We start from the raw sequence: 14,931 nt of genomic DNA on the forward strand, positions 1-14,931 counted from the left end.
TTATCTACGAACTATCCATCTTGAGGTAAGTTTATCAGTCCAATATACTAAGTCCAGGGAAAAGAAAGAGATAAATTAGACATGAGTCCTGGTGTCACTCATGCTTTCAGTGTTCATTAAGCATCTGTTTTTGCTTCTTTAGATCCATTTTATATCATATGTTAGGATGAGAGCTCATCTTATCCTTCTGTCTCATGGACCTTTCTTCCCATTGTAAAAAGACATAAAAGCTAAATTTTGTCTCTTTCCCTCAGATATGAATTCTAAAAAGTTATTCTTTTGATATGTAATGTAGGTCTGTTACTGTGTCTGTTAATTTAATGTGATACAAGTCAAGAGAAAGAGAACCAGAAAGCTCTAATTTCTGTTATAATATTTGTATTTAAGTACTCAAGTATTAAAGTGGTATTTGCCCAGCGAGTTGAGTTTACAATGCTTTTCCACATGGGTATCTTGAGCTTAAGTAGATGAAACCTTGTGACTCTTGAGTGGTAATGATTCAAAATATAATTCACATGAGGGAGTTAAACACACACTCATAATAAGCCTACATGAGCCATCCGTTACAAGGGTTTCCTTCATTTTCTATGCGAGAGTCACAAAATAACTTCAAACTTTGTCCCAGAGATGAAATCAAAAGTCCACCTCACATACATGAAAAGGGCATCTCTATGGATTTAAACCAAGACCCAATTATTCAGGAGCAGTTTATTTGGCTCGTGGCTAAGTCAAAGTTTGCTACTTCTGGGCATGTTTGACTATAGGGAACTCGCCCTCATTTTCATCCCTTAGCCTGTTCTGAAGGATGTGAAAAACACACAACTTCATTTTTACTCATGTGGTTTTGAATGGGCTCTTATATGACTCATCTTCTTTAGAAGTGCGAAAAAAAAATAAGAAAGCTTTGCATGTGCAGGGATTTGGGGATTTATTCTCTTTCTTCTCTTTTCCATTTCTTTTTCCCCTTGACAAAATTTCTGGTCTTTAAGCATCTGTAAGGTCTCTGTTTCATTCTTTCAAACCAATCCCTGATATATGGGTGGGGAGATGGGGGATATGGGAAACAGGAAATGTATTTCTATCCATAGGACAGCTTAGAACCTAGGGGACCACAGGTCATCACCCTGGGCAGAACACTTCAGCGGAAAGTGTTTCAACACAGCTTGGGCCAAAATACAACGGCAGCATACAATGGATGCGTGCTTTTTCATGGCAGTCATCGAGGTACACAACTCCATCCTGGCACATTGCTCTTTCATGCATACGCTCTTAAAACCTACTGTTTTTCTTTTTAACTTGTTGCACCTGAATCTCCCCCAGTCCATTTGCTACTTAAGTTTTTAATTTCGGTACTAAACTAGTCACACAAACGAGACTTTCTGACAACCAACAAAAGAAGAGATGCGCTCATCTCACCCAAGACCCAGATCATGTCAGAAAAACCGCTCTCTTCAAAGGGAACAGAGTGATAGAAAGCCATTGCTATGAAGCTCAGTAGAATCAATTCGGTATAACTGCAAAATGGTTTCTACAAAGTATAAAAATACGGGCCAGTAGAAAAGGTGTGTGAAAACTTTAAAAACTCTTTTGACTCAGGACTGAATTCATGCAAAATGAGCCAAATTGAACTTCATTTATCAATCAGTTCAATCACAGTAAGATAATATCATAAAAAGGGAGGGGCAGGCTTTTCATTGCTAAGTTTCTACTTTAGTATGTTTGGTATTTTATTTTCAGTGTCAAAGAACCTAGCTGACAGTCTCAATCAGAGTCAATTTATTTCAGCAAATATTATAAATTGATACCTGTTTTATATTTCTGTTGTTTTGATAATCCATGGCTGAACTGATTTCCCACATTATACTCATAACTTTAAAGTGTCATTTGAGAACAGAGGGATTTTATTTTCTCATGATCTTATGCAGTTGAAGAAAACGTTCTTTGAGGTATTTTGGGAGAGATTTCCTTTGGGCTATGTCCATACAGTATCTAAATAAATAGTGAAAAGTTGAAAAGTTCAGTCAATTCCCTTTGTCATTGGCTTTCTAGACACCAAATAAGAGTGTAGCTCAAAATGATATCTAACTTGTTCAATTAAAGTAACCTGTCATTTCAGTCCAATTAGTCAAAACCTTTGTGCACATTGTGGACGTCTTTGCTACTCAGAGACTGTAGCAAATTTCCACATAGTTAGAGCCTCTGTATGAAATTTAAGCACTACGGCATAGGCCTCAGTGTAATGTTTTTCCCTGTCTGATTTTTCTAGGAGTTTTCTCCATAAACTCCTAATACAAAACACAAAAAATGCAGAGTAACTGGATATTTTTCTCCACTAGTTTTCCATGGAAGTCTGAATTTTGGGCTCCTTTTTCTACTCAGATCACCAAATATTTCAAAGCTAGTTGCAGAGAAACGTAGATAAATGAGAGAGAATCTGCTTACAAGGAGCTTTGCATCTGCCTCCAACAGACAACAAATACCTTGTTGAAGGAAATTAAGCCAAACAGAGGTGCAAGCAATATTCTGAGAAAAGTACACAGAGAATGAGGAAAAGAGTGTATGGAAGAAAGAGCAGTAGAGCCCAGATTTAAGGGATGAGACTTGAAATTTAGGGGAAGGGCATTTAGACTAAAGAAACAAGAGTAAAATACTAACTTAGATGAGCAAGTGAGTGAGTGTGCTTGTGTCCTAGTGTAGACTGTGTGGAGAGATACTGCGAATATTTCAGAGCCTCAAGGGGGACAATGCATAAAATGATTATATCTGAAATTATTTACCATAGGCTCTGAAGCAAGATATTTTGTAATCTTTTATTGTCAACAAGAATTCCAAGGTTAGAGCTAGCAGTGTGTGGCTAGTCAATTTAATTTCACTCTCAGGTATAGTGAAGTATTTGTCTGCTGTAAATCACTCACTGGGAAGTCAAACTGATTAAAATGATGGTGAAAAAATTGTAAGTGCCATAGCTACAAAAAAATACCTGTGCTAAAACTTGGTTGTTTTATACCTAAATAAAAGGGAGAAAAATTTATATTCCACCAAATATAGGTATAGATGCATTACCCATTACTCTTTTTGACAGTAAGGCTCAGAAAATGGATTTTCTACAGCTAAGGACTTTAGAGAGGAATCATTAAAGGTTCTCATTACTAGTCCCAAAGTGTTTTCCAGCTCTCTGTGGCTCTGCTGGTGCTCTGGGAACATTTTGCTGGACACATTGAAAGCACGCTTCAGCAGTGCAACGGCACAGTGCTTCCTGAATTCAGCCCATCTTCTGGGATTCAACAAGGAGAACCAAGGCAACTAATTTCAATCTTGGAACATCAGCTAAATTGTGAAGTCTTTGTTTATATGATTCTGGGCATGTAGTCATAGATGGAGATGAAATTGAATCCTTCTCAAAAAGTCCATCAAAGCATTGCTTTCATCTATGTGTGCTTTGTTGAGGAGAAGTTTCCAACCACAAGGATAATACTATAAGCATTCTTTGCCAAAATTTTTGGGGAAGTAGCATCCAGGTCATGGGATTCAATGCTAAATTAATACTGAAGTTCCTCAAATTTATCATAATTGTTTTTAGGTTTCAAGTTGGCATTCTTCGGAATCCTCAATGAATCAGAGGTCTCTATTGATGGGGTTCCAAAATACACTGTAGAAACATCTCATCCTCCCAAGAGAGTATACAAACTGTCCATCTGATCTGGCGATCCAGTTTTATGATAAGACTGGAAGACAGTGCTACAGCAGGATAGAGAGTTGAATACACCCTCCAGAGAATACCAGAAGTTTATATGTGCTCTCTCATCTTGCAATCCAGGATTTGGAGTGGATCAATTACTAGATGACAATCTAGAAACTTACTGGCAGTCAGATGGCTCCCAGCCTCATTTAGTGAACATCCAATTCAGAAGAAAAACAACAGTGAAGACATTATGTATTTATGTGGACTACAAATCTGATGAAAGCTATACTCCAAGTAAGATCTCAGTCAGAGTAGGAAATAATTTTCACAATCTTCAAGAAGTTCGGCAACTTGAATTGGTGCAACCAAGTGGCTGGATTCACGTTCCCTTAATTGATAATCATAAGAAGCCAACTCGCACATTTATGATACAGATTGCTGTTCCAGCCAATCATCAGAATGGAAGAGATACCCACATGAGACAAAGTAAAATATACACACCCGTGGAAGAGAGCTCCATTGGTAAATTTCCTAGATGTACAACTATTGATTTCATGATGTACTGCTCAATAAGGTGACCTTGAAATAGAACAAAAGTCATCAAACATATCTTTATCTTGTCAGTAAATATTAAATCTGGTATCTTTATTGAAAAATGCATCAATTATTTTGCAATTTTTTTATGTATTGAAAAGTGTTTTATTGTAACTTTAATAAATAACTTTTGGGTCAAAAAAAAGTTTATACGTGCTGACTCTCACTTTTCCTTTTTTTTAAAAAATTTTATCTGTTTTGCATATGTAATTTTTTTGGTAATGACTTAATTGAGAGCTTGGGTATTCACATATAACAAACTTAAATTTGATTTTTAGAAATCCCTTTTCTTAAAAGATATTTAACCATCTGCCCTAAGGAATTTCCCACTTGCCTCTTTCCACAGGCTCCAATCTCCAACCATGGCACTTCCCTCCTCGTTTTCTTCTTTGCTTTCTTCACAATTTTTCCTATCTTCTCTCATATCATATATATTCCCTTCAATACTGCCATATTCTTAAATAGAGAAGTCAGAAGAACTTTGTGTTTTGCTGTCCCAATCTAAATAACACTTAAGGTCTTCTCATTCCTTTTTTTTTCCTTTTTTCAGCTTTATTGAGGTGTAATTGACAAAAAATTATATATATTTAAGGTGTACAATGTGATGTACACACACACACACATTACTTCACATAGTTAGTTACCTTTTCTTTCCTTTCATTTCCCCACTCTCCTCCCCTCTGACAACCACTTATTTGTTCTCTGTATCCATGGGTCTGTTTCTGTATTGTTATGCTTGTTCATTTGTTTTTTGTTTTTTTTTTTTTTAGATTCCACATACAAGTGATATCATACAGTATTTGCCTTTCTCTCTCTGACTTATTTCACTGAGCATAATGCCCTTTAGGTCCATCTGTGTTGTCACAAATTCTCATTCCTCTTCAAATAGGTCCTTCAAACTCCTTTCCTGTTAAGACAGACTTCAAATATGTTTTGGTGATTTAGCCCAAAAAGAACTCTAAAAGTATGTACCACCTTGGAAATTTTTAAGTTTTCATCTGAAGCTTCTCATAATTTTAATAAGCTTAAATAGTTGTAAATTATGCAATTTCTAGCATGTTCTAAATATCACACTTTAAATAAAGCTTAAAACAATTTAAACTTAGAATAGAATAATTTATATTAAAAGTAAATTAAGAGAAGCATGTTGGGAATGGTGGAAAAAGGACTTCTGAAAAATCTGCTCTGCCACAGAAGAAATGAGACCACTGGCAAAAATTATCAAAATCAACTTTTTCAGAATCTTGGAAATTTAACCAAAGACTTGCAATAATCCAAGGAGAACTTATCAAGAAAAATGACTGAATCTCAGTAAGAACAGTAAGCTTTGTGTCATTTAAATTTCCTCTATTCCTATCCCTCTCTTCCCACGTCCACAGCACGCTTGAAAACCAATAGCCTCACAACTATGATGGCTATAAAAATTAGCAACATAGTAGCCACTGCAAGAGACAGATGGGTTTGGAGATCCCCAAAAGTCCCATTCCCGGAGAAATATTGCCATTTGGAAGCTCCATGAAAAACTCCATTCTTAGGGTTTGCCTTTATTTGAGCAAACTCAAACCTTGCCCTGTATGAACAGCCATATTCCTAGAGCATTTGTTGAAAGTAATCAGTGGCAATTATTCAACATCAAAGCAGCCTGAGGTGGAGTACTAGTCAGTGCTAAATAAAAGGCTGACTAAAAATCTTAAAAGGAATATCTGGCGAATGATATTTCCATAAGTAGTGCTGTAAAGCTCTGATATATTCTTGAGACTCTAGAATGCCAAGCGCATGTGCAGAACTGTGCACATTTCAAGGAAAAGCTGAAAGCACCCTAATCGCCCACCTCTACCAGAACTTGAGGCTCTCCCCAGGCAGGAATAGAAGGCTAAGGCAGGGTTATAGACTGCCTGTTGGAGCACTGACGCATGCCTTCCAATACACAGAAAACCACTTGGCAAAGGTTGGGAGATTTATTAATTCAAGACTCGTAAAGTAATCTCTGGCCCATCATTAATTGACCACTAAGCTTAATGAGCTTCCAATGCTTCCACATAACTAAAAATAGACTTTATAAACTTTAGTGCAGTTAAGTCACTAAACAACAACAACAAACAAGGATATCAAGCAAATTTAATGAGGAAAGAACAGTCTTTTTAACAACTGGTGCTGAGCAACAGGAAATCTACACGCAAAAGGATGAAAGTGTACCCCTAATTCACACAATATATAAAAGTTAACTCAAGATATATCATAGACGTAAATGTAAGCACTAAAACTCTAAAATACTTAGAAGAAAACTTAAGAGTAAATCTTTATGACCTTGAGTTTGACAAGGCTTTCTTAGATATGACACCAAAAGCACAGGTGACCAAAAAAAAAATTGATTAGATTTCACCAAAATTAAAAACTTTTGTGCTTCATAAGACACCATCAAGAAAATATATATACAGCCCACAGAATAGGAGAACATTTTTTGCAGACTTGTACCTAATAAGGGACCTGTATCCAGGACAAACGCTTACAGGTCAACAATAAAAAGACAAATAGCCAAATTAAAAAGTGGCACAGGATTTAAATAGACATTTCTCTAAAGAAGATACACAAATGGCCAATAAGTATATGAAAAGATGCTCAGTATCATTAGTCATTAGGAAAATAAAAATCAAAACCATAATGAAAGATCACTTTATACCCCCTGGGATAACTAAAATTAAGAACACAGACATTAACAAATTTTGGCAAGGATGCAAAGAAATTGGCACTCTCCTACATTGTTGCTGAGATTGTTAAAGGTACAACCTCTTTGATAAACATTTCAGCAGTTCCTCAAAATATTAAACATACAACTACTACATAACTCAGCAGTTCCACTCCTGGATATATAGCAAAGAGAACTGAAAGCAAATGTCCACACAAAAATTTGTACATGAATGTGCAGAGCAGCATTATTAATAATAGTCCAAAAAGTGGAAACAGAACAAATGTCCATCAACTGATGAACAGATAAGGAAAACGTGTAAATCCATAAAATGGAACATTTGGCCATAAATATGAATGAAACTTTGATTCATGATGCAACATGGATGAACCTTGAAAACATGCTAGCTGAAATAAGCCAATATCAAAGACCAAAATGGATAATTCCATTTATAGGAAATGTCCAGAATAGGCAAACCTGATGAGACATAAAGTAAATTAGTGGTTCCAAGGGGGAGAAGGAAATGGAGAATGATGATAATAGGCATAATTTTTCTCTTTGGGGTAATGAAAATGTTCTAAAATTAGATAGTGGTTATGGTTGCATAACTCTGTGAACATACTAAAAAGTGGATTGTATACCATGAGAGGAGGAATTTTATGACGTGAATCATGTCTCAATAAAGCCATTACTTAAAAAAGTAAATTAACAGACTTTTTCATTAACAGTCAGAAATCAGCCATTCAATCAGCCTTTTTTGAGGGGGGGAGAGAATGCTGTATGATCAGTTTAGTGTTCACTGATTAAAAGTGAGGCTGAATAATTTTATGTGTTTATTAGACATTTGCATTTATTTTAATCATCTGTCTAGTGATTTGATTTCTTTTAATATTGCTTATTTTATTATAATTAATATATAAGAATTGTCCACATAATGACATTAGTCATTGATCAAATACATTGAAAATTCTTTCCCAATTTGTGGCTTACCTTGTTTCTAGTAATGATTTATATACAAAACTTCAAATTTCTATTTATTGAAATCCATTCATTTTTCTTTTATGATTTCTTATTTCATTTTTATAAAGACCTTCATGTTGTGAAATCACATTAATATTTGCTTAATTTTTTTGCTTTTTTGTAGATTCATATGCTGTATTTAATTCTTTAACCAATCTGGATTATATTTTGAAGTTCTGAAGTATGGCATGTTATTGGGAATGTAATTATGGTTAAAAATAATTGTCCTGGGCTTCCCTGGTGGCGCAGTGGTTGAGAGTCTGCCTGCCAATGCAGGGGACACGGGTTAGAGCCCTGGTCTGGGAAGATCCCACATGCCGCGGAGCAACTAGGCCCGTGAGCCACAACTACTGAGCCTGCGCGTCTGGAGCCTGTGCTCCCAACAAGAGAGGCCGCGATAGTGAGAGGCCCGCGCACCGCGATGAAGAGTGGCCCCCACTTGCCGCAACTAGAGAAAGCCCTCGCACAGAAACGAAGACCCAACACAGCCAAAAATAAAAATAAATAAATAAAAATTAAAAAAATTAAAAAAAAAAAAAATTGTCCTAGCACTACTTAGAAAATATTTCATCAATTTGCACTGACTTAAAATACCATTTTTATCACATACTAGTGTTTTCATTGATACTTAGGTTTGATGGTTAAGTTTTCTCTTCTGTTCCTTGTACTGATACCTCCCTATTAATTACTATAATTTTACAATGTACTTTAACATTTAAAAGCCAAGTACAACATTAAATAAGCTATATTTTTTATAGAATTATCCTGGCTATTCTCATAGATTTAATCTTACACATGAAATTTAGAATCATTTGATAAAGTTTTCCAACATTTTTAATAAGAATTTTCAGTCATGTTACAAAGTATTAAAGTGGGTGGATCTCAAATTGTACAGCCTGAGACAATGTTTAATCCTGTGTCATACACTTGACCTCTCAAAACCTGTTTCTTCATCTACAAATAATAATAATAACGATAATAATCTTAACCAGTAAAATATGTAAGTCTTAAAAAAGCACGCATACTTATACATCTATTACTTGACATAATATCTACCCCAGAGTAAAGCATTTAAGAAAAGTTACACAATACTACTTTAAAATTTTAATTGGATTTATCAATTATTTAGGGGGATAGTTGGTACTTAGATTTAGTATGTTTCTAATTCAGGAAAACAATTATTGAAGTGTTCTTTCTCTTTTTCTTTCCTAATCTTTACAGAGGTCCTTCAACAAGTCTAGAACATATTTTTACCTTAAAATCACTTGTATTGCTTATTTTCATTGTTTTGTGAATGAAAATATTTGCTATTATATTGACTAAACTTTCCTAGTGAAATATTGTAAACAAATTGATTTTGTAACTGATTACATTACTAATCTTGCTTGTTAGGGCTAAAATTTTTAATCAATTATTCTGAGTTTTCTAAACAAGTATGTTTTATAGCAACAATAATTTTATCTTTTTATTTCCAATATTAACATCTAAATTTTTTCTTCCTTTATTATATTCTCTAGAACTTTCAGAATCATCTTGAATAACAGCGATAATAGACATCCTTATGTTGTTCTGGTTCCTAATTTTAATTAAAATGTATTCAATGTTTCAAAATCAAGTAAAATGCTGATTATTGTTAAAATAAACTTTATCACAGCATTGTTTTATTTTTAGTTTGTGCCAATTTTTTTTAGAAAGGGATATTGCATTTCATCAAGATATTTTTTGAAATATGACAAAATATTTCTTTTTCTGAATTATTGATTGATTCAGTGACTTACTGAAATTGATCTATTTTGATCCACCCTTGTATTTTGAAGTAAAAATGTTACAACATAAGCACTGAAACCAGATGCCCTGTGTTTCAAAACTTATTAACTGTATAATTTAGGGCCTATTAACCTCAGTTTCTTCATCTACAAAATGGGGATAATAAGGTTGCTTTCCTCATGGGATTATCTTGAAGCTTAAAGTGTTAATACATATAATGATAGTTTATTTTTTAATATTCTTTTGGGTTTTCTCTGAATTTATTTTGTAATGTTTGTATCTAGATTTGGAAGTACATTGTACCATTTATTTTTGTATACTTCACTGGCCAGACTTTGGAACCATTTCAGGAGATTCTTGCATTCTTTCAGATTTTCAAAGTTATTACCATTAAATTGTATTTAGTGATCCAACATATTAAATCTCAGCCATACATATTGTTTTATAGTCAGCCTTACTTTTAATTCTCCTTATGAGCATTTTCCTTTCATTTATTAGCTATATTAGTTTCCTATTGTCACTGTTACAAATTATCACAAGCTTAGAGTCTTAAAGCAACATAATTATGTAACAACTGTATTGTACATATAAAAACATGATATAGTTTTTATAGTTTATTCTATATATTATATGCATATATATGACATATAATTATTTCAGAAGTCTAAAACATGTCCACAGGCTGTGCTCTTTTTGCAAGCTCTTGGGGAGATCCATTTCCCTGCCTTTCCCACCTCAAAAGGATGCTCCTATTCCTTGGTTCATGGCCCCTTCCTCCATTTTCGAAGCCAGCAGTGTAACATATTTTCTCCTTCTAACCTCTGTTTCAGTCCTTGCAGCTCTCTAACTCTACCTCTACTGCCGCCCCCGGACTAGGAATCTTATGGTTACCTTGGGCACACTGGGATAATTCAGGATAATCTCCCGTTTTCAAGATCCTTAACTTAATCATATATCCGAAGTCATTTTCACCATTTATGATAACACACTCACAAGTTCCAGGTTAGGATGTGACATCTTTGGGAGGCCTACCAGGTTATTACCAGATTACCTGTATTACAAATTTCATATTTTAGTTTTCTTCAAAGAACATTATCTTGGAGCAATTTGTTTATTTGGGTTTTTTTTAGTTATTTATTTTACTAGTTTCTGTTTTCTTCAACTCTGGTTATATTCATTTGTCCAACTGTTTAAGTTAATATCTATTTACTTTATTTTTTCTTATTTTTAAATTTAAGCATTTACATCTCTGAATTCTTGTCTGATTACAGCTTTGGATGCACACCATACGCTTTGTTTTGTGAGGCTCCCATTGTCATTTTACAACTGGTAATCGCAGGCTTGACATTCTCCTTGATCTTAGCATTATTCAGGAGAGAATTTTTTTTATTGCAAGTGACATTTTAAACTTGTACTTTGTTATTAATTTCTGGTTATGCATTGTATTAAGATAATATCCTAAATACTTTATGCCTTTTGAGTTTTTTTTAGGTCGTATTTGTGGCCTAGTAAGTAACCAGTTTATATAAATTCAAGTTACTTTTTGATAGGATATAGAATGTGATATTAATTAGCATTATTAACTATATTAACTTTATTTTATATCCACTATAGGGTTATTTATCTTTGCCTAATTTGTAGGCTATTACAGTCCATTATACTGCCATGGATTAGGATATATGGTCATACTATAAGAACACTGAGATGTTGTTCTCAGCGAAGTTTTTAAAATTTTAGATAAAAATTGTAACAAATATATAAGTAGAAAAAAATTAAGTATACATTTATTTGTGGACAATAAAAACTAACTGCTTGCCTACATACTTCATTCATATTTTTGCACAAGTGCCTACCGAAGTACATTTAGGGAAAAGTAAAGCTAAATTTAAAACAGTAAACAGATATTATTTTTTTAAAAACGTCAATTTAATGTCTCACTTTCTATCTTCTGATCTTTTGAAAAAGCTTTTGACTTTGCCCATCCACAGTGGCATTAGAAACACCAAACACTGACATGGCATTATTGTAAAAAAGTATGAGGAACTTACTTTACAATAGATAACTGCTGTCCCAGCAAAAGCCCAATGTTGGTTTTAGCTAGTTTTTCTTTATAACCTTCTGGATTGCAGCAGAGAGCTGATACTGAAACCATGTCTCCAAGTTCTAAACTAAATGAGTTTGATGGTGTCAGCTTAACTGGAGCCAAAATAAGCCTACAGTATATGTTTATAGTCTCTGTTTTATACATGTCTGGCGCACAGGAACAATTGAAGTTGAATTACTTCTCACCCCTGGAGAGTGTAGTCCTTCAGTGTCATGACAAAGGTCACTGACAGGTCATCATGGATAAGACAGCTTCTGGGTATCAGTACAGTTTCTAAAACCTGTCTATTTTCTTCACTTTTACAAAAACAAATTGTAAAAATGTTTTCATAAGAAATATATCTGTGCACATTTCCATGTCCAAATTTAAAATACTTATTTTCAATGTGGGTACAGAAAATTGTAAACCGTACCTGAGAACTATGGCTATATTTGGAAGCATTTTTTACTTTGAATTATACAGAATATGACTAGAAATAAGAAAACTTCACTTATGTATCAATGTCAAAAAAAAAATCATAGCTTTGCCCAGGTTAACAGTGAGCTTCACTGACAGGTGCCAGAAGCTGGTGAACCAAGTATGAAGAATATATTCCCCAGTTCAAAGGAACAGAACATTTTTCAAATCCTTCAGCATACATAAAGAACATTTATTTTTATATAAAGTGGTCATTACTGTCACTTTAAATTTCATTTCTTATTCTCCCCCCCACCCTTTTTGAGCATAATGATTTTCCAAATGTTGATTTTCTTTAAATGTAAATGTTATAAAGACCAATTACTCAAAGGATATTCTATCCTAATTATGACAAACTTCATTTTAATATTCAAGATGGTGGTATGTGTAAATAATAAGTTTGTGATCTAATGGTCCACTTTCAGCATTGATCAACTGATCTATGTGATGTCTTGTTGCTGTCGCTATACTGACCTCTGCAGGCTTCTGAAGTTGGGAACAACTGTTTACTCTGTGTAGCACTGCCGGCTATTGTATTAGAGTAAAATGACAGAGTTTATAGTCATAAAGGACTTTTACACACTTTGTTACTGATGAGCTAAGATCCCTTTTTATTCTATCTTTGATAAAGAACTTTGTATATATACGTTTTGAAGAACGATTTCAAAAGCAGTATTGGTCATTTTTGATAACTAAATAACTTTCTTGCCCAACAAACCTGTTTAAGATGAAAAATCTCCCTTTAAAATGAACACTTTAAAAGTCATTTTTAATGATTAATACAGGAAAAGACTCTTGGTCAGTTAGTAGGTGCAATGATTTTAGTTGAAAAAATATTCCTTTGCAAATAAGCTATATGTTGACTCTGATTTTATCCCATGTGCAGTTTGGTTCTATTTTTCCAGCTGTTACTACGTAATAAGCACTTTCACTTGCAAGTTAGGGAGCCACTTGCAGACTTACTGAAGCTCAAATGAGGCAGACTATGAATTCTAATATAAATATCACAACTAGCAAATAAGTTTTCTGAAATATCTATGTTGAATTCAATTTTATCAGTTAGAATTATGCATTACCTGTAAAGAACCAGTCAGTTCTTCCCAGCTTAAGTCTTCTTACCCCTCTAATAATTTGTCTCTAACATCTGTTCATGTCCAACTATAACTTCCCAATTAGTCTCTTACACTTCATATACGTATATTATATATATTTTTTATGTATATATAATATACATATATATTATATGTATATATAAAATTTGTAACTCATGGTCCAGTCTGGTTGATTTACAGAGCAGTGCTCCAAACTTTATTTAAGTTAGCAACAAAAGCATGTTGAACTACAGCTCTGTGTATGCCTATTTGTGGTTTAACAAATGACAAAAAATTTGGTACTGGAAATATTTTTGTCTGGTTTATGTTTTCCTTTGCTTTCTTTGTATTTACTGATTTTAGTAACCATTTCACCCATTTCTTATAGCTACCCAAACTATTTTCTTAAACAGATACAGGGGATATTCAAGTAGTTTCTGGCTCTCCATCAAGTAAAAAAAATCATTTATGAAATGAACTTTTACTAATGCATCTTTGAAAACTGAATTGTGCTATGTTCTGCCACCTTTCCTCTATCTGTAAAACTACAGGCGATACGTATTCTGTAGTAGTTCATCTCATCCTAGCTGTTGACAACTGAATCCTGTGTCCCAGAATTTATAGTCCAAAACTTTCATTATAAGCCACTATCATTTGAAACACTGCATGTTTTAGCATTGATGTTAATAGTACTTTGATTAGTTTAGCCAAAAAATATTAAAAACTTTTATATGAAATATACAGACAAAACCAGGCAAAAATGTGTCCTTAATATATTATCCCTACAAATTTTTGGAAGAATAATTGGGAAAATTTTAACATTGACTAGGTATTGGAGAATCTTAGGGGATTACTATTAGTGTTTTATGTGTGTTCCAGTTATGTTTCTAATAAGTCCTTATCGTATAGAAATACATGCTGAACTGTTTGCTGATTAAATTATATAACTTCTGGAATTAGCTTCAAAATATTCCAGTGGTAGTGCTGGGGTAGGCAAGAAGTAGTTGGTGAAAATATAGATGAAACAACACTGCCTTCAAAAATCTAGGGGGTAAAAACTGGAGGTTCACGATACTATTCTTTGTTTGATTTCCCAACCCCAACTTGAAAATAACAGTAAATTATTTCACACCTCTTCATAATCATTCAACTGAACCACAATCTCAAACCTGGGTCACTGAAGTTCTCCTTTATCCATATTCTTCTAATACAAAAAGTTATGCACTCTAGATCTGGCCAGTTCCACACCCACCAATAAGCCTACCTGTCCTCTCTTCTACTTTATAATGCAGCATTTGATTTCCTAAATACACTAGTACCACGTTCTATACCATTCTGTTTCATGCCTACACAACTTTCCAGGTATTGTTCCACCCTCTACTCCATATGTCTACTCTTTCTCTTGTTCCTTCAAAAGTGAGGTCAGGCGCTTCCCTGGTGGCGCAGTGGTTGAGAATCTGCCTGCTAATGCAGGGGACACGGGTTCGAGCGCTGGTCTGGGAAGATCCCACATGCCGCGGAGCAACTAGGC

The 14,931-nt window shown here is 34.1% G+C and overlaps 1 long non-coding RNA gene and 1 pseudogene across 2 annotated transcripts in view; both read left to right on the forward strand.

The window, feature by feature from the left end:
- Window positions 1-8,205, forward strand: part of LOC309666456 (anaphase-promoting complex subunit 10 pseudogene) — a 46,551-nt pseudogene extending 38,346 nt beyond the window's left edge. Inside the window, exon 2 of the transcript in view lies at window positions 3,725-8,205. The product of the transcript in view is annotated as an anaphase-promoting complex subunit 10 pseudogene (transcript). The remainder of the gene's footprint in view (window positions 1-3,724) is intronic.
- Window positions 1-14,931, forward strand: part of LOC309665775 — a 328,210-nt gene that overhangs the window by 74,810 nt on the left and 238,469 nt on the right. The window lies entirely within an intron of this gene.

The sequence above is a fragment of the Balaenoptera physalus genome (assembly GCF_965194825.1).
Source record: "Balaenoptera physalus genome assembly, chromosome: 8".
Taxonomy (NCBI): Eukaryota; Metazoa; Chordata; class Mammalia; order Artiodactyla; family Balaenopteridae; genus Balaenoptera; species Balaenoptera physalus.